Genomic DNA, 26,434 nt, shown 5'->3' on the forward strand with positions numbered 1-26,434 from the left:
TATACATGTATATGCATACATATATACATACATACATATATGTATATACATATATACACATATACATATACATGTATATATATACACATATATATACATGTATATACATGTATATATATATAAATACAATATTTCTCAGGCATCAAAAGAATGAAATCTTGCCATTTGCAATGACATGGATGGAGCTAGAGTGTATAAGCCTAAGTGAAATGTCAGTCAAGGAAAGACAAATATAGGATTTCACTCATATGTGGAATCTAAGAAACAAAACATGAACACAGGGGAAGAGGGGAAAAAGAAAAAAAAGAGAGAGAGAGGGAGAAGCAAACCATAAGAGACTCAACTGTAGAGAACAAACAGGGTCACTAGAGGGGAGGTGGCCAGGTGATGGAATAAATGGGTGATGGCTATTAAGGAGGGAATTTTGGTGTTGATGAATCACTAAATTCTAGTCCTAAAACTAATATTACAGGATAAATTAATTAACTAGAATTTAAATAAAAATTTGAAAAAGAAAAGGAACAACATTTATTCCAAAAAATTTTAAACTGTTCAAAAAATTTTTAAAGAAGGCGTTTATAAACTCATTTTGGAAGTATATGTTTATTTTATTATTATTTATGTTTTTGAGATGCATCTCTCATTCACTGTATATCCTGTTGGAGGTCAAATTATAATCACTGATTTTAACAAACAAGGGATCTTTCATTAGATATACTGTTGATATAAATTATTATTCTTCATAACAGGCCATAATGAAAGAATATGCTACTTTTCAAAGTCAATACATTTTTCAAAATGAAGCTACTGCTAACATTTTTACATTCTCTATTAATTATAAAGTGAGCTTCTTATTTTTTTTGTTTAGTCTTAGTATCTGCATACAAAATTTTAAAAAATATTCTATTATTGTGTACAGTGTGTATATTTCTTTGTGTTTTTTTCATTCTCATGTATTTAGTCTTTATAGTCACTTGTGTTAAATAGGAATTTTTGCCACTTTCAGGGCCTGTCAGTCTTCTTTCCTCAAGGTTATATTCTATGTGATCTATTGAATCTGTTCTTCTTTCATATTAAAAAGTAGCCTGGGTGACACAGTCAGCGAAGCTTCTGACTCTTGGTTTTGCTCAGATCATGGTCTTAGGATCCTGAGATCAAGCCTTGCATTAGGCTCTGCACTAGGCAAGGAGCCTGCCTAAGATTCCCCCTCTTTCTCTCCCTCTGCTCATAATCCTTTGCTTGTATATTCTCTCTCTCAAATAAAATAAAATAAATAAAATTAGATTAAATTTCAGTGATACATATAAGCAATCAAGTGAATAAAAAGTCAGGGTGTCTGGGTGGTTCAATTGGTTAAATGTCTGCCTTGGGCTCAGGTCATGATGCCTCCCTCCGCCTCTGCCTACTTGTACTCTCTTTCTTTCTATGTCAAATAAAAAAATAAAACCCTTTAAAAACTTTTTAAAAATGAATAAAAAGTTGACACTAAGACTGTATGTACAACAGCTTACTAATTAATATGTGTAGGATTTTTTTAACTGTGAGGATTGCTCCTTCAAGTGATTTGTACTATGTTTATTATATTTTGTGTGTTGGGTGCCTGGGTGGCTCAGTCAGTTAAGCATCTGCCTTTGGCTTTGGTTATGATCCTTGGGTCCTGGGATGTAGCTCCGTGTCTGGCACCATACTCAGCAGGGAGTCTGCTTCTCCCTTTGCCTCAGCCCCACTCATGCTCTCAAATAAATAAATAAATAAATAAATAAATAAAATCTTTAAAAAAATAATAATTTTGTTAGTTGCTCCATGTAGAACCCTAGATAATTTTAAAATAATTCATCAGATATTAAAGACCAATTAAGTATGCTAAGATACATAAACCATGAACTTTCAATGACAGACTTAATGCCTAGTTGTATACTGCTGTGCATTATTCTATTAGTTGTATACCTAGTTGTATACTGCTGTGCATTATTCTATTAGTTGTATACCTAGTTGTATACTGCTGTGCATTATTCAATTATAAGCACCAGAATATTGGTGTTTTCTTCTGCATGATTCCACCAAAATTTTAGAGATTTTTTTGACATTATGCTATATATTATATTAATAAATACATTCCTATGAGAAGAAAAACTCCATTTTAACTAAACTTGTAACTTCTGCTTACAGTTTTATATGTCTGATGACAAAAAGGACTTTCCACAAAGTAGGATTTTTTTTCTCCTCCACCACCCACATCTTTTCCATATTTTATGTCATAAGACAAGTAATATTAGGAAAACAGCCTAACCTGCCCTGCATATTTTTGCCAGGAGTCTGGGTGAGTCTATATTGTGTATAAAGTATTTGTAGAAGTTATTCATATATCAGGATGCCTACAAGTAAACCAAATATACATGCAAAGTATTGGGAACTACACTAATATCTCTCATTGAATCAAACCATACATATGCAAAATCCCAATTCCACTTAACTATACCAAGTGAAGGCGCCACTTCAATCATACCTGACACAAAAAGTAACTGTGACAGAAGTCAGAAAGTGACAGGATAATAGTCTAACCAAAACACTTGGTTAATTTTACAAAAATATATGAACACTTTTTTCTCTGACTTGTTTTGCTTAGCATTATACTCTTTAGCTCCCACAGCAGATGTGGAATGAATGAACAAAGGGGAGAAAGAGAGAGCGAGAACCAAATCAAGAAACAGACTCTTAACTATAGAGAAAAATCTGACAGTTACCAGAAGGAAGAGGGGTGAGGGGTTGGATTAAATAGGTGATGGGGATTAAGGAAGGCACTTAATGAGCACTGGGTGTGATTCGGGACGTTGAATCACTATACTGTACACTTGAAACTAATATTACACTATGTTAACTAACTGGAATTTCAATAAAAACTTAGAAAAAATACATGAAGACGTGGAAACATTTTTAGGTCCCAAGTCATTGAAAGAACTGGTGTGGAACACAAAAATAAGTAAAAGAAGGTAAATAAAAATTAAGTTAATTATTTTCAACATAAATTCACCTTCTCAAACAGTGCTGTCGAGAAGTGTTTTGTGCTCAGAGAAAGAAAATATTGTAAAATGTTAGAAACTGACTGGATAATGAGAAAAGCCCTCTTAGGGTTAGAGATAGTTTAACTCTTCTGGAGATGATTAAATAGTGTCAACAATGACTGATTCATATGGAAGAACGTTCATTGTCTATGGACTCAGTAATGCCAACACCCACAGACCCTCCTCAGAATCTGAAGTCTAGACAGATGAGGAGGGAGAGAAGACAGTGGAAGAAATGACCGCGATAAGACATGGGTCAGAATATGTCAGGCTTGAGAAGCCACAAAAAGAAATTTTGGAAAGGAAGGCACAGGGACCCAGTCAGGGAGCTGAGGGGCTTTACAAGAGTGTGGTAGTAATGATTCGACCACAGAATCTCAGCTACATTTAGTTATTAAAGTTACTAATTTCCCAATTTGGTTCTGAATTACTTTCAATTGGAGTCGTGGATAGAATGTAAATGAAAAATTACAAATCAAATTGAATGTACCACATGTAATGTAATTTTCCTGTTAATATTGCTCCTGTATGTGCATGCCAATTTTTTTCACCACTTAAGCATGATTTTATTTGCTTAAAATTTTTATATACTCCAGATCTGTATTTATGTAATATCAGACCCAATGTTTGGTAAACATGAAAAAATGTATGATAAAATTAAATGTTCATAAGTTAATTCTAGATGGCATCTAGTCTTTTGCTATAAAATGTTAAATGGAAGAGCCAAATTAAATTTGAAAAGAAAATTACATAAGAAGAGATAAATAATATAACTTCCATGCTTTTCACTGTACTAATGCTATATTCTCCAAGGTAATCAATGAGATAAACATAAAATCTAATACAATTTTATCAATGAATTACTCACTAGGTAAATGGCATGTGAGCAAACAATTGAAACAAATGAAGGAATGATACATGAGGATAACTGTGAAAGGTCTCCCAGACAGAGGGAACAGCATATGTAAAATACCTAAGGTAGAAACCACTTATCACATCAAGGAACAATTAAGAAATGTGTGTGTGATAAGTTAAAGAAAAAGATGTACGAAATCCCCCTCTTGCAAGTGCTATTTTTCAATAGCGTTTAGCTCAAAATAACCCTTCTGTCAAAATGACATATTTGGGGATTGCATATTCTACCACCTTGAGAAAAAAAAAAAAATACAAACATACAGAGCAGAGAAAATTAGACATATGAGAAAAATGGAGTTAGAACACTAGGTAAATGAGGATACACTTAATAAATTTAGAAAAATTTTGGTTCTATTAATAACTCAAAGGTAATATTGTCATTATTTTATACCCTATAGAAAATCTTTTCTAGTTGACACAAAGGCTTGAATATTGACATCAAAATCTTGGAGTGATGAAGGGTTTCTCAACACAATGCAAAACCCATAACCCCATTTTTTTAGTAAACAAATTTTTACCCAAACTAAATGTCAGAATGTTAGTGAATCAAAAACACCAAAATGAAGTAAATAGAAAAACTGCAACTTGGGAAAACATAGAATGCTTATAGTTAATTAATGGTTAATATCTTGAAATTATAAAGAACTCCTAAAAATAATTAAAATATATACAAATCCATGTGACAAAGTAAAAAGCATATCCAAGAATTTCTGGGAAAGAAGGAAAACCCAGCAATAAACTCCCCATAAAGGTAACCAGCCTTATTAATAATCACCAAAAGAGAAAATAAAAATATATTATTTAATCTTAATGAATTTTCCAAAAGTTTTGAAAGTCATATTGTTAGGTGTTGATGAAGACATAAAGTAAAAGTTTTTGCTTTTGTTTTTGTTTTTACAAAAGTCTAGATGGAGTTTAAACTACTACAATAATGCAGCAATCTTATTCCTAGGTATTTACCCCAGAAAACTCTTATACATTAGCTCCATGGACAAGTTCACCTATGTTCATAGAAGCATTATTTGTAAGAGTAAGAACTAGAAATCCCGACTGTTTTAAAATCTTATGGTATAATCACATAATAAAATACTCTGCAGAACTGAAATTAAGAAACTATAGCTGCATGCATTGACATGGGTGAGTTCCTTCAAAATATATACTGTGCCAAATAAAACAAAACAAAAAGCGATGTGTAAAAAAATAAATAAATACATAGAACATAGTAGAGTTTAAATACATTCCAAAGATTTCCAATATCGAAAAGTAAAATGTCTAGGGTAGAATTCTTATGTGTAAAACCATGGAGTTTTTTGGGGGGAAAAATGGTAGTGGTAAAGTACTTATCTGATGGTGGAGTTCAAATATACTAGTATCCTATCCTATTAAGTTATTTTGTAGACATTTATTTTATTTCCTTTTATAGCTTGCATTTATAGGATCTATAATTTTAAAAGAATTAAATATCTCAAATAAAAATTTCCTTGAAATAACTTCAGAATTTTATTTTAAAATAAATAATATTTGATATAAAAAGTTTTGCTTAATGATATTTATTTAACTATACTGGCAACAGGTGAGGCTGCTACTTGCCTTCCTATCTTAGAAAGTGGAGTATAACTTTGGAGATACAAGATAACTAACTGTGTTAAAACATCAAGAAAAACATGAGGTTTTATTTAATCACATAATCAAAGTGTTTTGTTATCTGACAGTGCTTTTCATTAAGGCTAAATTGAGAATGCTACAGAAGGTCACACATCTGTTCTTCACAAATGAATTTGCTACCAAAAACGAAGGAAAAAAAAGATTAAAAAAAAGAAAAGAATTGTTTTTTAAAATAACATGCATAAAACTGAATTAAATCATTTATATATAAAATTATATAACTATAATTATATAATATTCTTTCTCAATTTATTTTATATCCTATAATTTGAGGCTCTCAATTTTTTGCTATGTAACATTCTGGTTGAAAGTAGGATTATTCAAAAATTGGTTAGAAATTCAATAGTAAAATTTAGAGTTTGAAGTTAGAAAAATGTGGAATTTTTATTAAGCATAAAGAACCAACAGCTATGCTTCACATGCTAGAAGAGTCACCAAATTGATCCTGCAAACAAAGGGAGGCATTTACACAAAAGCATAAACACCAGGAAGAGGATATCTTTGCAGGACGCCATGGAGATTCCATTCAATGAGAATGTATTTAGGACTTTCAGGCCAATATATTTAACAAATTAGAACAGACAACATTAAAACAAAAAACAAACAAAAAAACCTCCTTTATGAATTCAATAGATTAAAAATACAATCAAAATTTCCCCCAAAGAAATGCCAGTCTTAGTTGGCTTAATTGGTGAATTGTATCAAACATCTAAAGATGAAATGACACAAATTGTACATATATTCTTTCAACTTATCATTTTTAATATAGCATATCCCTGATACTAAACCAGATAAAAACAACACAAGAAAAGAAAAAGAATTAAGCAATATCTCTCATTAAGAGTGTCTCAAAATTCTTTAGCAAAATAGTAACAAAGCAAAACCAGTAATACATAAACAAATGTGGTTTATCCTGACAATACAAGGTTGCTTTAATACTCAAGAACAGTGATAAAAGAAAAGTCTCCTTTGCAGAAAAGGTTCCAAGTAGATCTGTCCTCAAGCGGAGCAAATGCCTCACTCCTTAAGTGTTGTCGCACATAGTAGTTTCTTTCCAGGAGTGGCAATATGGAAAGGGGACAAATAGGTAACTTTTCAGTGGAGAAATATGAAAACTACCTTAGCCAGGTGATCAAAGTCAACATCCAAAGTAATATGCCATGTAGACACTATGCTCTTCTGGCAATAGGCAATGTAAATAGCACTTTACCTGTGTACTCCTCCTCCCCAAAACCCAAACCTTGTCTAATGATGGGAAAAACATAGGACAAATTCCAATTAGCATCATTTTACAAAATACCTTGCAATTAGGCCTCAAAATTGTCAAGGTCATAAACAAAGGAAGTCTGAGAAAACACTCAAGGAAAGAAGAGAAGATACAACTAAATGTACTGTGATGTCTTGGAAGGAATTCTGGAAAAGAAAGCAATGTTAGGTATAAACTAAGGAAATCTGAATGAAGTATGTTTTTTAACTAAAAATATTGTATCAACATGTTTATTAATTATAAAAAAGTTGCAAAGTAATAATTTAAGATATCAATAATATGGGAAACTGATCAGGGGCTTGAAGGAGTTCACAGCAAGTCTTCCCAAAATACACCACTTGGCATGTGGACCATTTTGAGCTGAAGGTACAGAAGACCCTGCAGGCTCAAGAGAGACTTTTGCCCCTCCCTTATCTACCTAGAAAAATGTAAATTGGGAACTTTCCAACACTTAGAGTTATTATTACCAGATATAAATTTTACCTGAGTATCCCATATATGGGTTCTATATAGTGGGGCAAATATCTAATTACCAAATACCTGAACTTACTGCCCTGTGAACTACCCTCCTCCCCTCGGAAGCCCCAGACCCCTCTCCCTTTCCTCAGCTCAGGAGGTATATACACCTCATTTTACCTTTCTGTCTTTTAATCTCTCATGTATCTGGGGAAATTAAATTTGATTTTCTCCTGTTAATCTGTCTCATGTCAATTTAATTCTTAGATCACAGAAGAAACTTGGAAGAATAAATTTGTTTTCTTCCCAAAAGAGTGCAGGGAAGCTCTGTATTATCTTCATATCATTTATGGGGAAAAAAAAAAGACCCCAAAACTTCTAAAAATTGTTAAGAACAAATGTAATTCATCAATTAAAAGAACAAAAAATAAAATCATAAAAATGTGAAAGATGATTTAGTAATAGAATATATTGTAATAAAAGTCATAAAATAAAATGAGATTTGAAAAGATTATTTGAAAAATCTATAGCTAACATAAATCTAAAGCTAAATGAGGTATCCTTTTCACCTCACATCAGAAAATAGGCAAAGATATCCACTTTCATATCTAAGAGTTAATGTTTTACTGAAGCATTTGTATAGTATGATAAGAAAAATAGATGGATAAAAATTCAGAAACTTCACTCTTCTTATGAATGACATCATTTGTGAAATTCAAAAAAATTAAAACAAATGAAAAAACCAACTAATTCTAATAAATGAATTTGACAAGATGGTTGGATATTATATATATATATATATATATATATATATATATATATATAATTTATAGGATAAAAATATATTATCATCATGACCATGGGGGAAAGCAATTATTTCTTATGACAGAATAAGTGTTCTGGTAGATGGAATAATGGCCCCTCAAAGATATACATGCCCTAATCTCTGGAATCTGTTAATATGTTACCTTTATGGAAAAAGGGATTTTGGAAATGTGATTAAGAATCTCAAAATGAGAAAATTATGCTGGATTATCTGGCTGGACCCACAGTAATCACAAGGATGGTCTGAGCCAGAGTAGATGTGACAAAGGAGAGGCCAGAGTGATTCAAGGAAGGAACCGTGCCTCATCTAATGCCAGTAACCTCTAGAGGAAGCTGACAAAGTTAAGGGCTAGGATCTCCCCCTAGAGCCTCCATTATGTAAACATATCTGCCTCTAAATTAGTCCTTCTGACTTCCAAACATGCAAAATAATAAATTACTGTTCAGAGCATAAAAATACTCCTATAACTCAATAATAGAAATTACAAACAAACCAATAAAAAATGAATAGTATAAGAAGATGTATAATGGTCAACATGTATACATGATAATATTTTCAGTATTATTTAAGAACAATAGCCAAAAAACCCACAACTTTTGAACTGTAATGCGATACCTACCCTACAACCAACAATTCCATACCAAGGTATTTGCCTTATAAATATATGTTCCTCAAAATGAGGTAAAAAATGTTCATAGCAGTCACATATTAGAAACTAGGCAAATTACATAATTACAATAAATAAAATATTACACAACATTAAAAAGAAGTGAAACGTTAACACATATAGCAATATGGATTAATCTCAAAAGAATTACATTGGGTGAAAGGAATCAGGCATAAACATAATTTATGATTGTATTGTGAATAATTTAAGAACACAGGCAGAAGTAATATGTTGTGATATAAATGAGTAGTGTCTCCCTTCTGGAATGTAGGTGATTGTGTAGGGGAGGAAAAATGATTTTCCCTTTACCTTTCTAGGTTCTTGGTTCGGATCCCTCTATAATGAAAGACAGATTAATAGGAGAAAAAGAAATATAACTTTAATAACAAGTATACCTTCTTATACATAGGAAATAGACTGAAAAACTGAGTTACTCCTCAAAATGGCCTAAGCCACCACCTTAAACCCCACCTTCTGCTGAAGACAAAAGCAGTTGTTGAAAGGCAAGTTAAACAGTAATAGGAGGCTAGCAGGAAAAGCACAATAAAGAAAGGTAGGTTGTTACTATGCAGATTGAGTTCCTAGCCTTCTCCATCAAAGTTTCTAGACATTTGATCATCTTTCTCTTCCTGGTAAAAGGATACCCCTACAAAAGATTTCCCTTGTAAATGTAAGTCTTTTACCAAAATGTAATTTCTACTCAGACTTTTTAGCTTTTCCCAGGTCTGCAATTTCTTAAAAATAATCAGTCTAAAATAACCCTTATGTTAAAAAGCCATATTTTGGGGTGTCAAATTCTGCACCCCTTCAGCTATGAATAGACATAAGAATAAGAGAATTCTCTGAGTTTGATGGAAATGTCCTATATGTGACTGAAGAGTGAGTTTAATGAGTGTGGAGTCGTCAAAACTCACTCAAATGAACTTAAGGTCCATATATTTACCTTAATTATTAAAAACAGAAAAAGTAGTACTAATCTGTAAAGTGCTTTTGGGATGGGTTAGAGAAGTGATGCTTTTTATTAGAAATCTTGTATTACTTTTATTTTTTAATATTTAATATTTTAATTATATAAGAAGATTAAGACACATGTAAAATGTAAAGTATCAAAGTAAATTGAGATGAATTTTGTAAATAGATGTGGTGAGCTTTTACATAAACCACTCTAAAAGGAATAATTGATTTTAAAATTTTATTTTTTCATCCTTTTGCTTTCTCAAGTATCTGGCCTTTGCCCTGGACTTCCCTAGGCATCCATCTACTTAAAAGAAAATTAAAATTTATTACATATGGAATGAAAGGAGAAAGGCTCAAACAGTATTAATTTTTTTTTTTTTTTTACATTCAAATTGGATTATGCACAAGACAATGGGTCTTTGTAAGTCAGGCTTTTACTTGAGAAAAGATTTTATTCCTCTACCATATCAACAGCTGTACTTCAGACAGGTCAAATACTGAAGTTCTTCCAGTGAGGCAGGGATGTAGGAGTCACCTGTATGAACTAAGCAAAAAGGACAGAAGAGTGGAAGCTAATTCAACTACATTCTCAGCTGGAAAGTTTTGAGGGAAAAGAAGAGAGAGAAATGACTATCTAGGTCCTAATTTCACTCTTTTTTGTTTTTGTTTGAAAAAATAGCAATGCCTTCAATGAGTAAAAGAGGGCAAAGAACCGTTCCACTGCTCTCCAAGTAGGACCCGAAGAGACCCGCCCATTCACAACCAACAGCTACCTATGGTATAGTCACAGCAGTTTTGCCCCACAGTACGGTCAGGCAGAGAGAGAGACTCTAAGGTTTAGCAGTCTGAACTGCTTCTCATTTCTTCAGTAATACAGAGAGATTGCGTATGTCTCTGAGAGTCAGAGGGGTTCTCTGCAAACAACAGGTTCAACATTAGTCTCTTGTTTTAAGCCCCACCAAGACATACTACCTAACCTAACTGCAGTTTCAGACTCTCCTAGGCGTGTAATTTTAAACCAATCAGTCTGGAAATTCTTGTTCAGTACCAGTGAGGTAATATGTTGAAAAGACTGCTTGCTCTTTCCACTAAGGAAAGGTGACCTTACCTGAAACAATCCTTTCTTTTTTGCTAATAACTTCCTTGTCCCACTCTTGTTTCTACCTATAAAACCCTTCTTCCCTCTGTTATAACTCCTTGGAGCCCTCCAGTTTGTTGGATAGGTTGCTGCCTGGTTCATGAATCATTGAATGAAACAAATTAGATCTTTACATTTACTTAGTTGAATATTTGTTCTTTAACAGAACCAAGGTGACACCAAGTCAGCATAAGGAAAACCTATCCAAATGACTGAAAATTGTTTATTCTAATTAGAGATGGTTTGCAAAGAAGACTAACTTAATTATTAAAGATATTTCATAACATGCAATCCAATATGATTTTTTTTTTCCTGTAGACGAATGCATAATGAGAATATAAGAGGAAGGCCAAATAAGCCATGAAAACTTTTGTTTTTAATAACAATTTTCTTCACATCTGAGTTTTAATACAGGTAAAGTCTGTACTCACTATACCCCCATTTTTAACCTCACATTCCTTACAAATCATTTATGATACATAACCACTTTGTTTCTACCCTTTTTTTTTAAAGAATTTATTTATTTGACAAAGAAATCACAAGCAGGCAGAGAGGTAGGCAGGGGTTTGGGGGTGGGGTGGGAAGCAGGCTCCCTGCTGAGCAGAGAGACCGATGCAGGGCTTGATCCCAGGACACTGGGATCATGACCTAAGCCAAAGACAGCAACTTAACCCACTGAACCACCCAGGCACCCTGTTTCTACCCTTTTGTTTGTCTATATTCCTCTTTTTATTCCTTTCTTTGTAATCTGACTTTTGATCATTTACCCCAGCTACAGTCTCCCAACACACTACTTAAGGGAGGAGAGGCTAAGTTCATTTATTTTTTAATTGACAAAGTTCTTGAAAGGAACAATTTTAATATGATTTAATTTTCTCTTACTTACATGATTTGTGGGTTATAATTTGAATAACTTTCATCTAAATTATTCTTCTCTCTTGGTAGTTGAGGGACAGGGAAAAGGCTCAAACAACTAGAGAGACACAGGATAGGCAAGAAATAGAGCACAAACAACTAGAGAGACACAACGTAATTTTTCCATATTCTTTTTTTTTCTTTTTAAGATTTTATGTATTTGTTTGTCACAGAGAGAGAGAACACAAGCAGGAGGAGAAGCAGGCAGAGGGAGAAGTGGGGTCCTGGCTGAGCAAGGAGCCTATGAAGGACTAGATCAAAGGATATTGGTTGGGATCATGACCTGACCTGAAGGTAGTTGCTTAACTCACTGAGCCACCCAGACATCCCACAATGTAAATTTTTTTTTTTTTTAATCTGAATGCCAAATGTTTGGTTCCCAAAACATCACCAAAACAATCTGTTGATAAATAGGCTGTTGTTCTATGATGATAGTCTTAGGAGCATCCTCACAGAGAGAAGGGCCATGTCAAAAAATACATTGAGGGGTGCCTCGGTTGTTCAGTTGGGTAAGGGTCTGACTATTGATTTTGGCTCACGTCAAAATCTAAGGGTCATGAGATCGAGCCCAAGTTCAGCTCCACATGGGCATGGAGCCTGGTTAAGATTCTCTTTTTCACTCTCCCTCTGCCTCTCTTCCCCTAAAAAATTAATTAATTAATTAATCAATATGTTGAAGTCTAACCTCAGATGGTTTAAACAGAATTTGATCAGAATCAGATAGAAATCATTATGATAATTTATGATTAGGAGCAGAAAGAAATTCGCATTTTGAGATGAGGGTAATAGTCTCCTGTGTAAACAGTCATTCAAGAGGTTTATACTAAAGAGTAGCTAGGTCTCATGAAGTTACTAGAATCAACATTAAAATTATATTTGCAACTTTTATCTTCCGGGTCAAGAGACTCCTAGCAGAGTAATGTCCTCTTGATGAAGACAAGGGACTAGCATATGAATATGGACAATAATGCAGGTGGTATTGGCTCTCACTATGAGGGTTAGCAAACCATGACGGTGATAGACGGTGACCCTTAGATGGGATGCGATGATAATCAAGTATTTAAACGGTAGCCATATAGAAGATATTACTGTTTAAAGTTCTCAACTAAGGAAGTTGGATGAAGGAATGGAAATGAGAGGGTGGAGGATTTTAGTTGATAAAATAGGATACGTTTTAGAGTTATCTAAAATATGGTATTTCTCATGAGGTAAGAAGTTTCCAGAACTATTTAAAAGCATTCCATCCAATTACATATCATCTTAGCCTACATCAAACAATCCTAAATCTTTGCGGTTTTCAAAAGAAAATATGTGCTCCTTCCCAAACTTATCCCTACCCCCAATTCCCTTCAGTATTCCCTTACAGCAACATGTCAGTCATGAATGAACTACAGTTCTGTTCCCTTATCCTCATGCTTAGGTCCAGTGAATGGACAGCCTCTATGGCAAATTAGGTAAAACATGGTAGGGGTGCCTGGGTGGCTCAGTCATTAAGTGTCTGCCTTCAGCTGGAGACATGATCCCAGGGTCCTGGATCTGGACCGCACTGGGCTCCCTGCTTAGTGGGAAGCCTGCTTCTCCCTCTCCCACTGCCCTGCTTGTGTTAACCTCTGACTGGGTCATTGTCAAATAGATAAATAAAATCTTTAAAATTAAAGAAAAAAAGAAAAGGAAACATGGCAGAACAACTCAATACTTCTGCAAATTTCTGACCAGAAGTGATCAGAGGTACTGGCAGGAAGTCCCTTTGGCAAAGCAGTTCCCTGAAGAAGCTCAGATGGAGGCGTGTGAGGAACGGGGAGTGTCGAAGCCGAGAGGGCGCACATTCTCCCACAAGGCAGCAATGAGTGCTTTTTAAATACCACAAACCGCCTCCTAGACCAAATCTAGAATTTATGTGTTGGATAAAACTAGAAAATGTTGAATAAACCTTCCACCATTAATGTTCTATTATATTCATGGAGCCCTAATTTCCTCATTTATAAAACGGTAAAAATATTGTCGTGCTATTTCTGACGTCCATGGATCGAATGAAATACATCTTGTGAATATAGTTATTGGCACTAGATTTCCTAAATTCCTAAAATTTCTTTATTTCCTAGAAAAACATTGCTAAAATGTAGGTTTATTATACTCTTACATAAATATGAAAAATAAGTAGCATTTTGTTTTGAAATTTATAGTTACAATTTACCACACATTTACTACTGTTTTTAATATATCTTATCCATTCAAAATATAAGATGATAAAATATATATCATAATGAAAAACTTATATGAGCTTGTTAAAATGATCTATACATCTATTACAAAGTCTAATAAATTGTCATAAGTATCCTATTTTATGAGTTATTCCTTACAATTTGTATCTGAAGTGGGTCAGTACTATTATCTGTATTAAATATGAATAAATACAAATATAAGGAGGTTAAATGACTGAAACCATATGTTATGTCAAAGATCATATCAGAGATTTGTACTGCTGTGTTTGTTTTTTTTTTTTTTTTGAAGATTTTATTTATTTTTATGACAGAGAGAGATCATAAGTAGGCAGAGAGGCAGGCAGAGAGAGAGAGAGAGAGAGGAGGAAGCAGGCTCCCTGCTGAGCAGAGGATCCCAGGACTCTAGTGTCATGACCCAAGCTGAAGGCAGAGGCTTCAACCCACTGAGCCACCCAGGCGCCCCTGCTGTGTTTTTATTTCAAAGTCAATAAAAATTTATGTAGGTAAACTTCACCAACTTGACGTAAAAATAAATGAAATATTTTGTTATGAAAATATTCTGACAAAATGACCATATTCCAATAAACTTTAGCTCTTCCACTCTCTCCAGCTCCAAGCAGGAACATGTTTTTCCCTCAACTGCTCTATAGGTTTTATTCATGTGTGTGTGTGTGATCCCCAGAAAACAGGCTGTCATTTATAACAGTCAGTCCATAAAGTTTTTTATCCTCCTCTGACTGTCATATGCTAATAATTCTTGTTGATAAATCTCTTTGAAGACATTGTTACTGAACTTTCAAAGGCTATCATCATGAAAAATGCAAAGTACGTGTAAGAATTGCAATCCAGATGTTCATGGAACCATGAGGGGGACAATAAAGAACACTGCTCTATAAAAAGCAGCCAAATAATCACTCCCATAACTACGGACACACTTTGTCACCAGGCATCAAAGTTGCTCTGCTTAATATTAGCATCTCACAAAGCATCATGCTTCCAGACCTCATTTCTTAGAAATAAGAGATTGCCTGGAGAACCAATACCAAACTGTCCAACATGATTGACTGATCTGCCCTTTGGTTCTGTTCTGTTTATCTCAAGAATAAACAATGTTGTTGGAATCATACTGGACACGTAATCAAAGTGTGTGTGAGTGTGCAAGTTGTGTCTATGTTCCTGTGTGTGTATGTGCTTTTGTGTGGTGATGGGACCAGTTTTAATGTTTTAATTTCGTTTTCCTCACTATGAAAGCAGGAGTTTAAATCATTGGACCCAGTTCTGAAATATTTCTGTTTCTGCTTGTTTTATTTTTGTATATTTAGGGCATATTCAGGGTTTTTTTTAGGGTATCAGTTTCCTCATTCCCCAAATTTGTTTCAATCACTATTTAAAATAGAAGGCTTCTGGGTGTCCCCCAATATGGCCCTATTACAGTGACAAAAACTTTAAGAGTAGATTGTGGCAAAAGAAAAAGAGATGTGTTTTCATTCCGTCCTCAACAATCACTAGAACAAACGAACATTTCCCAAGATGATATACTGAAATGATGGTTGTATAGTATCTATCTTTCCTTTGATGTCTAATCTAAGTAATCATTACCCTTTTTCATGTTTCACAAAATATGACTTCATAAAGGCTTCTTTCGTTTTGATAAAATTTACATTAATGATATTATCTCTAGGCCATTCAATGTACTTATCTAAAGCAGACATTTATTTTTTAATTTTTTAATAGATCTTTTAAAAAATATTTATTTATTTAAGAGAGAGAGCATGAGAGAGCGAGCACAAGCAACGGGGAGAGGGAGAGGGAGAAGCAGACTCCCTGCTGAGTGGGGAGCCTGGCGTGGGGCTCCATCCCAGAACCCTGGGGCTCATGACTGGAGGTGAAGGCAGATGCTTAATGGACTGAGCCACCCAGGCACTCCTAAAATAGACATTTAGAGCCGTTTTAAGTTCACAATAAAATTGAGCAGAAAGTTAAAGAGAATTTTCATATACCCCCTGCTCTGCCTTCCCATGCACAGTCTCCTCCACATTCCTCACCAGAGCAGTATGCTTGTTACAATCAGTGAACTTATACCAATGCATCTTTACCACCCAAAGTCTGCTGTTTACATTGGTGCACATTCTATGAGTCTGACAAATGTATAATGACATGTGCCCACCATTACAGTACGATACAGAACAGTTACACTAGCCTACATACTATCTTACATACCATACCTACTCGTGCTTTCCTCACCGCAAACCTCTGGCAACCACTGATCCTTTTACTGTCTCCGTAGTCTTGCTTTTACCAGGATATCAGAGTCGGACTCATACAGTATGCCTTTTCATATTAGCTTCTTTCCCTAGGTAGTCTGCATTTAAGTTACCTTCATACCCTTTTTGGCTTGATAGTTTATTTCTTCTTAACACTGAATCATATCCCATCATCTTTACATACCACAGCTTACTTATCCACTCACCTATCAAAGGACTTCTTGGTTCCAAGTTTTAGAAATTATAAACAAAGTCGCTATAAACATCCTTGTGCAGTGCTTTTTTTGTTGTTTGTTTTGTTTTGTTTTGTTTTGCTTTTGGCTTTCATTATTGTAATAAGAAGAGATTACATGAGATCTGCCCTCTTAACAAAGTTTTACGTGTACAATACACTACAGTTAACAATAGATACAACAGTGTACAGCAGATCTGCAGAATTTATTTATATTGTACAATTGGAACTTTATGCCAGATGCACAGCAAGTCCCACTCAGTTCTCCCACCCGCCCTTGTTAACACCAATATACTTTCTGAGGTAGATGATTTTAGATACCTCATCTGAATGGAATCCTGTAGTATCTGTCCTGAGATTGGCTTATTTCATGTTACATAGCATTTCCAAGGCCCATCTACATTGACACATATGGCAGGATTTCCTTCTTTTTTATGGATAAATAATGTCTCATTGTATCCAATGACAAACATTTAGGTTGTATCCACATTTTGACTATTGTGATTACTGCTGTAATAAACACAGGAATGCATGTCTCTTTGAGATCCTGACTTTAATTCTTTTGGATAAATATTATGAGGCAAAATTGCTGGGTCATACGGTAATTCTAATTGTAACATTTTGAGGGATTTCAATGTTGTGTGTGAAGGTTTTGTGTGAATATAAGTTTTCTACTGATTTTGGTAGATACCAAGGAGCATGCTTGCAGGGTGATATGGTAAAATTTTCTTTAGTTTTGCTAAAAAAATAAAGAAAAAAGAAAAAGAAAAAGAAAGCCAAACTATCTTCCAAGTGCATGTATCATTTTGCATTCCCATCAGCAATGAATGAGAGTTGCTGTTTATCCACATCTTCAGTAGCATTTGGAGTTGTCAATGTTTTCAGTTGTTACCATTTTTTTAAAAAAGATTTTATTTATTTATTTGACATAGAGAGACACAGTGAAAGAGGGAACACAAGCAGGAGGAGGGGAGAAGGAGAAACAGGCTTCCTGCTGAGCAGGGAGATGATGCAGGGCTAGATCCTAGGACCCTGGGACCATGACCTGAGCTGAAGGCAGTCGCTTAATGACTGAGCCACCCAGGTGCTCTGAGTTTTACCATTTTTAAAGGTGTGTAGTGGTACCTTGTTTTGACTTGAAATTCCCTAATAGTATGTAATGTTGAACATATTTTCACATTTATTTACCCTCTTTATATCTTCCTTGTTGAGGTGTCTGTTCAGATCCTTCATTCAGTTCTTCTCACAAGCAGTCACACAACAAAGATCAGCCAACAATTCTTATTAATAGAAAAGTTGTTTCTCTAGAGTTTTTGGCTAGTTTTATCTTAACCACTTTATGACAATTATATTTTTAGAATGAGAAAAAGGTCACTTATTTTTATTTATTTATCTTGATTGTGTTATGTCAGTCACCATATAATACAACATTAGTTTTTGATGTAGTGTTCCTAGACTCATTGTATGCACCACAGCCACTACTCCATGCAACACATGCCCTCTGTAATACCCACCACCGGGTTCACCCATCCTCCCACTCCCTTCCCCTCTAAAATTCTGTTTGTTTCTTGAAATCCACAGTCTCTTACGGTTCATCTCCCCTTCCCATTTCCCCCACTTCATTTTTCCTTTCCTACTCCTAATGTCCTCCATGCTATTCCTTATGTTCCACAAGTAAGTGAAACCATATGATAATTGAAATTGACTCTCTGTGCTTGACGTATTTCACTCAGCATAATCTCCTCCAGTCCCATCCATGTTGATGCAAAAGTTGGGTATTCATCCTTTCTGGTGGAATTATGGACCCTACGGATATGGTGATCCACCACCAGATGAATGGATATGCTGAAGGGTATCTCAGCTCTTTTCACAGTTTGGCTTTTGTAGACACTGCTGCGATTAACATTGGGGTAAGTATGGACCTTCTTTTTGCTACATCTGTATCTTTGGGGTAAATACACAGTAGTGCAATTGCCAGGTTATAGGTTGCTCTATTTTTAATTTTTTCAGGAATCTTCACACTGTATTCTGAAGTGGCTGCAACAACTTGCATTCCCACCAACAGTGTAAGAGGGTTCCCCTTTCTCCACATCCTCTCCAACATTTGTCGCTTCTTGCCTTGTAAAATTTTTGCCATTCTAACTGGTGTAAGGTGGTATCTTAATGTGGTTTTTGATTTATATTTCCCTGATGGCTAATGAAGATGAACATTTTTTCATGTGTCTTTAAGCCATTTGCACATCTTCTTTGTGGAAGTGTCTATTCATATCTTCTGCCCATTTTTTGATTTGATGACCTATTTTTTAGGTGTTGAGTTTGACAAGTTCTTTATAGATCTTGGCTGTTAGCCCTTTGTCTGTAGTGTCATTTGTGAATATCCTCTCCCATTCTGTGGGTCGCCTTTTTGTTTTGTTGACTGTTTCCTTTGCTGTGCAGATGCTTTTGATTTTGATGAAGTCCCAAAGGTTCATTTTTGCTTTTTCTTCCTTTGCTTTTGGAGACGTGTCTTGAAAGAAGTTGCTATGACTGATGTCAAAGCATTTGTTCTCCTCTAGCATTTTGATGTATTCCTGTCTCACATTGAGGTCTTTCATCCATTTAGAGTTTATCTTTTTCTTTGGTGTAAGAGAATGGTCAAGTTTCATTCTTCTGTATGCAGCTGTCCAATTTTCCCAGCACCATTTATTAAAGAGACTGTCTTTTTTCCACTGGTTATTTTTTTCATGCTCTGTCAAAGATTATTTAACCTTAGAGTTGAGAATCCATATCTGGGCTCTCTACTCTGTTCCATTGGTTTATGTTCTGTTTTTGTGCCAGTACCATGCTGTCTCAGTGATCACAGCTTTGTAATAAAGCTTGAAATCAGGCAACATGATGTCCCTAGCTTTGTTTTTCAACATTTCTTTCATGACTTGGGGTCTTTTCTAGTTCCATGCAAATTTTAGGATTGTTTGTTCCAGCCCTTTGAAAAATATCAATGGTATTTTGATCAGAATGGTGTTGAAAGTATAGATTGCTCTGGGCAGCATAGACATTTTAACAATGTTTATTTTTCCAATCCATGAGCATGGACTGCTTTCCCATCTTTTTGTGTCTTCTTCAATTTATTTCATGAGGGCTCTATAGTTCCTTGAGTATAAATCCTTTACCTCTTTTGTTAGGTTTATTCCAAGGTATCTTATGTTTTTTGGTACTATTGTAAATTGAATCAATTCTCTAATATCCCTTTCTACAATTTCATTGTGTGTGTATAAGAAAGCAATTGATTTCTGTGCATTGATTTTGTATCCTGTCACATTACTGAATTGCTGTATGAGTTCAGGTAATTTGAGGGTGGAGATTTTTGGTTTCCAGATTAAGTATCATGTCATCTTCCAAGAGAGAGCTTGACTTCTTCTTTACCAATTTGAATACATTTTATTTCTATTTGTTGTCTGATTGCTATTGCTAGGACTTCTATTATGTTGAACAATAGTGGCAAGAGTGGGCATCTTTGTCATATTTCTGATCTCAACGGGAAGGCTCTCAGCTTTTCCCCATTGGGGATGATATTCACTGCAGCTATGGGAAAGAGATTCCTACGTACCAAGGGGGGAGCATCAGAATAATGTCAGACCTGTCCACAGAAATCTGGCAAGCCAGAAAGGGCTGGAAAGACATATTCAGGGCACTAAATGAGAAGAACATGCAGCCAAGAATACTTTATCCAGCAAGGCTGACATTCAGAATGGATGGAGAGATAAAGAACTTTCAAGACTAGCAAAGAGTAAAAAATTATGTGACCATCAAGCTGGTTCTACAATAAATATTAAGGGGGGGTGTTCTATAAAAGAAGAAAGACACCAAGAGTGATATAGAACATAAATTTACAGAGACAATCTTAGAAACAAGGTCCTCACAGGCAACATGATGACAATAAAAACATATATTTCAATAATCATTCTCAACATGAATGGCCTCAATGTTCCCATAAAATGGCACAGGGTTGCAGAATGGATAATAAGAGAGGACCCAGTCATATGCTGTCTGCAAGACATGAATTTTGTTTGTTTGTTTGTTTTTAAGATTATTTATTTATTTATTTGACAGACAGAGATCACAAGTAAGCAGAGAGCCAGGCAGAGAGAGAGGAGGAAGCAGGCTCTCTGCTGAGCAGAAAGCCCGATGCAGGGCTCGATCCCAGGATCCTGGGATCATGACTCGAACCAAAGGCAGAGGCCTTAACCCACTGAGCCACTCAGGCTCCCCTACAAGACATGCATTTTGAACCTAAAGATACATCCAGACTGAAAGTGAAGGGATGGAGAACCATCTTTCATGCCAACAAACCTCAAAAGAAAGCTGAGATAGTGATTCTCATATCAGATGAATTAGATTTTAAGCTAAAGATTGTAGTCAGAGATACTGAATGGCACTACATCATTCTTAAAGGGTCTATCCAAAAAGAAGATCTAACAATTGCACATATTCATGTCACCAGCATGGGAGAAGCCAACTACATAAGACAACTGTTAATCAAAGTAAAGAGACATATTAATAAGAACACAATGATTGTACAGGACAATGGACGATCATCTAAGCAGAAAATCAATAAAGAAACAAGAGCTTTTAATGACACTTTGGACCAGATGTATCTCAGATATATGTAGAACACTCTACCCTAAAACAACAGAACACTCATTCTTCTCAAGTGCACATGAAACTTTCTCCAGAATAGACCACATATTGGGTCACAAATCAGGTTAGAATTGATGAGATTATTCCCTGCATATTCTTAGATCACAATGATTTGAAACCACAATTCAATCACAAGAAAAAGTCTGGAAGAAATTCAAACACTTGGAAGCTAAAGATCATCCTCTCAAGAATGTTTGGATCAATGAGGAAATCAAAGAAGAACTTAAACAATTCATGGAAACCAATGAGAATGAACCTATGGGATACAGCAATGGTGGTCCTAAGGACGAATACATAACTGACTAAGCTTCACTCAAAAAAATGGAAAAATCCCAAATATATAAACTGTCTTTACACCTTAAAGAACTGGAGAAAATCAACAATGAATTGAGCCTACCCCATACATGAGAAGGGAAATAATTAAGATTAAAGCATAGATCAATGAATTAGAAACCGGAGAAACAGTAGAACACATCAACAAAACTAGAAGGTGGTTCTTGAAAGAATGAGTAAGATCAATAAACCACTGGCCAGACTAATCCAAAAGAAAAGAGAAAGAACCCAAATTAATAAAATTATGAATGAAAGGGGAGAGGTCACTACTAACACCAAGGAAATAAAAACAACCATCAGAAAATATTATCAACATCTATATGCCAATAAGTTAAGCAACCTAGAAGACATGGGTGCAACCCTGGAAACTATAAAGTTCCAAGACTGAAACAGGAAGAAATTGACAACCTGAACAGACAAATAATTAGTAACGAGATTGAAACAGTGATCAAAAAGCCCAGGACCTGACGGATTTCCTGGGGATTTCTACCAAACATTCAAAGAAGAAATAATACCTATTCTCCTGAAGCTGTTTCAAAAAATAGAAACAGAAGGAAAACTTCCAGACTCTTTTTACAAAGCCAGCATTACCTTGATCCCCAAACCAGGCAAGGACCCCATCAAAAAGGAGTTTCAGACCAATATCCCTGCTGAATATGAATGCCAAGATTCTCAACAAGATTGCAGCTAATAGGATCCAATAGTACATTAAAAAGATTTTCTACCATGATCAGAGGGAGTTTATCCCTGGGATGCAAGGTTTTTCAGCATATGCAAATCAATGTGATGGAGAAAATGAATAAGAGAAGAGAGAAGAACCACATGGTCCTCTGAATTGATGCAGGAAAAGCATTTGACAAAATACAGCATCCTTTACTGATTAAAACTCTTCAAAGTATAGGGATAGAGGGAATATTCCTCAACTTCATAAAATCCATGTATGAAAAAGGCCATTTAAAGAATAACTTGCTGCCATCTCTTGAATGTTATGAAAGAGCGATAAACTTCGAAGTACTGAAGATGGTAATTTAGGAGGAGTCAAGTGATCTGGGGTGATAAATGTGAGTAGACTATTGCCTTCTTCAGATAATGTTCTTCAAGGAAAATGTGAAACAAAAAATGAGCTGGGGGCACCTGGGTGGCTCAGTGGGTTGGGCGGCTGCTTTCGGCTCAGGTTATGATCCCGGCATCCCAGGATCGAGTCCCACATCGGGCTCCTTGCTCAGCGGGGAGCCTGCTTCTCCCTCTGCCTCTGCCTGCCATTCTGTCTGCCTATGCTTGTTCTCTCTCCCTCTCTCTCTGATAAATAAATAAATAATTTTTTAAAAAAATGAGCTGAATCACTTTATTTAATAGATAAAATAAATATTGAGTTTCTGAGACAAAATAAAAAATAAAACAGATTTGAAAAAAAATATATACACATTATATATACAGAATGACACAATATATTATAAATACACACACACACACACATATGAATGATGTGGGGGATCAAAAGAGAGGAAAGAAGAGAAAGGAAGAAAACAAAATTACAAGGAAGACTGAGTCAGTGGAATTTTAACTACGCTGTGCAACAACCAGTTTTATCTAATAATGAAATACAAACTTTTTTGGTAATATATTAGTTTTATTAATGCCTTTTCAATAAACGTCTAATAAGAACAATAATTCTTGGGGTTCTATTGTAAGCTAATAAAAAGAACGGATGTGGTACAATGTGAAGTGGGTCAAAAAGAGAAAATGGTGGACACAGGAACTGAAAGTAGCTGATGGTGAGGAAATAGGCAGCAGTCCATGTGGTAACAGAACAGAAGTACCTTTGAATAAAAAGGAAAATTCTGACTGATTGAATAAACTCCCTTAGAATTGGAAGGAATATTTTATGAGACTTAACAAAGTTATAACATGGTAACATGAGGCATATTTCTGGATAATAAAAACTATTCAAAGTGTGGAAGATTTGTTTCATGTGGATTGAAGGTATCAACTACACCCTCAAATGTTCTACAGTATATTTCCAGCTATTATTAAATATTCATATATTCAGCTTCAGTATTTTACACATTTACTCTCTTGACCTTTGTTTTCTATTTTAACTGGTATTTTTACTAGCTCACATTTGAACAAAAATATAAATTATAATTTATATATTTTAATAATTATGTATTTATAAATGTACATGATGGCTCAAAATATATTGAAATGCAACTTCTCCTTCCAAGTTTCTTTTTTACAAAATTGTAATAAGAGAGTTTGGGCTACTTTTCTCTTCTACTATGCCTATATGTGATATTTTTCTTTATTTGAAATATGACTGGTAGCACAAACACATCTACTGAAATCAAAATCCTTTTAACTTTAATGTTTTAACTTCCTACTTTTTATTTTTAATTTTTCTTGTTCATGTATGTATTTCTATAGATATTGAAATTTCATGTTGAGAAGAATACTGGTTTCCATGCTAGGTCTAAGTGGGTGATTATATTTAAACCCTTTCTTCAAAACATTAGAAAAAAGACATCAAGCAAAAATCACCTCTTGAAAGAAACAGTCACTTAAGTGAGTACTAATAAAATGAAACAAGTGACTCTCTTCATTAAAATATCTAAGGGGCTAAATAAGAGAGTCAAGAAAAAGAAATCTGCTTATAAAAATATCTTCCATAATGGAAAGAACTTTGGTACATGGTTACCTTGTCCCTGAAGTACTATTAAAAATGTAGAAAGGAGATAAAATTCACATCTCCCTCCACATTCCACAAGGGATATTTTGGGAACACAGAAGACTTTTATGTACGGTGTTTATTTTTCTTCATAAACCTTGAATCATACTTGATTACTCCCTGATCACATTCAATCAGTCATCATGGTTCCTTGATTCAGCTAGTGAAACATCGCTCTCTCATTCCCCAGCCAGTTCCTGCTTCTTTTACTCCCTTTGAATTTCTTAGTATATTTTATCAAAGTTGTAATAATAACTTTTTACTAATCTCCAAATCCCTTGTATTGCCAGATTCTAATCTTTCATATAATGGAAAAAAAGCAACAGATTCCAAATACAATAGTGGCATCTGATCATTCACAAACAGATTCAGTTTTTTCCAAAGATCAACCATTAAATAACCCAAATCTTTGCACTCTGTTCATAGGCAATAATACATCATCACTACCACCACTATCATCATCATCATCATTAAACTTCTGCAAGTCCACTTTCTTAACTCCTCAATCACTTTTCAACCATGAAGCTTTAAATCCTCCCTCCATTTACTCATTATTAGCCATAGTTTTCTATACTATTTTAGGTTTCAATCTCTGTGTTGAGTCCTGCAACTGCAATGACACACAAAACACCAACTCTATCACTGTCATCATGACAAAGGCATATATATAAAGAGAAATGTAACAACATAGTTGGTGATGGAGGAATATAGACACCAAAAGATCTGATCTGGGAAAGTATTGTGATGGTTCTGAAACAAAACTATGACAAGAGAAGTACAACAAAAAAGAACACTGATCAAGTGCCCAGAAAATGTGTAGAATCTGAGCTCTGTCAAGCTTGGTGATCCCAAATCGCCTGCATCTGGGGCTTGGTCAGTGAATTTTCCACTTTTTATAATGGGTATCTGCATCATTTGTACCAGAGCCTTCAACTATAAACCAGCCAATGACCATAAGAAGAACAGTAACTTCTAGTCCATGGTTGATGCCCTCCCTGATTCATCACTGTCTACTTATTTAGTTTGGTAGAATATAACACTGTCACTCAAAAAAAAAAAAATCTAAAGAACTCCCATACACTCAACTCAGCAATGCTTAAAACTCCAATAGTTAGAATATAGTTTAAAACAAAGCGGGGTGCCTGGGTGGCTCAGTCAGTTAAGCTTCTGCTTTCAGCGCAGGTCATGATCCTGTGGTCCTGGGATCCAGCCCCTTGTCTGGCACCCTGCTCAGCGGGGCGTCTGCTTCTTCCTCTGACCCTCCCCGCTGCTTGTGCTCTTGTATATTCTCTCTCTTCCTCTCAAATGAATAAATTTAAAAAAAATTAAAGCAAAATAAAATAAAACCTTCAAAGCTGGGACAAATAGCTGAACAATGCATTCACAAATAAAATCAATACATTTTCACCCAATTTTCAGAAACATACTGTGTCATGGTTATCCTTTAAATTCATTTCTGAAGATATTTACCTAAAAAATAGTATTTAATGTCTACAGATCTGAGGTGAATGAATTTAATAAGATAATGACATTATTATGAATAAGAATTATGTAATTTTATAGAATGAAATATTTTACAAGTGTCTCCCTGGATTGTGCCAAGGTTACATGCATATTATTTTGTCAAATAATAATGTATGGACCGTTTTTTTTTACTACATAGAAATTTGAATAACGTGGACATTTTTTCTTTAAATAAATACATAGTCAAGGTCTAGGACTACATTTTGAAGCTATGGTTTCAGATATGAAATGTTAAAAAACACATGAAAATCAAATCACTTACCCAGTTGTTTATTCACTTAACAATCACAAGGGAAGTTGAACATGATTATTAGCTTATCACATTCAGTTTCTTCTGAAAAATTAGAACGTTGTAATTAAGCAACGTGTGTAAGATGGTACCCATGAAGTCATATAAAAAATAAAGTTTCCAGCCACTTCTATATAAAGGTTGGAGGACATAAATCACTTTGGAGCAAATTTTTACTATTATGGGACAACATCCTTTTAATGCATTTCTTTTGTTAAGCCAGGAGCCCAATGTAATTAGACCAGTGGCTTGATAAAGAGTCCTAACTAACTCAAGATGAGTCAGTAATTCTGGTAGAGG

Source organism: Mustela putorius, unplaced genomic scaffold (assembly GCF_011764305.1).
Source record: "Mustela putorius furo isolate JIRA1106 unplaced genomic scaffold, ASM1176430v1.1 tig00000275_pilon_pilon_pilon, whole genome shotgun sequence".
Classification (NCBI taxonomy): Eukaryota; Metazoa; Chordata; class Mammalia; order Carnivora; family Mustelidae; genus Mustela; species Mustela putorius.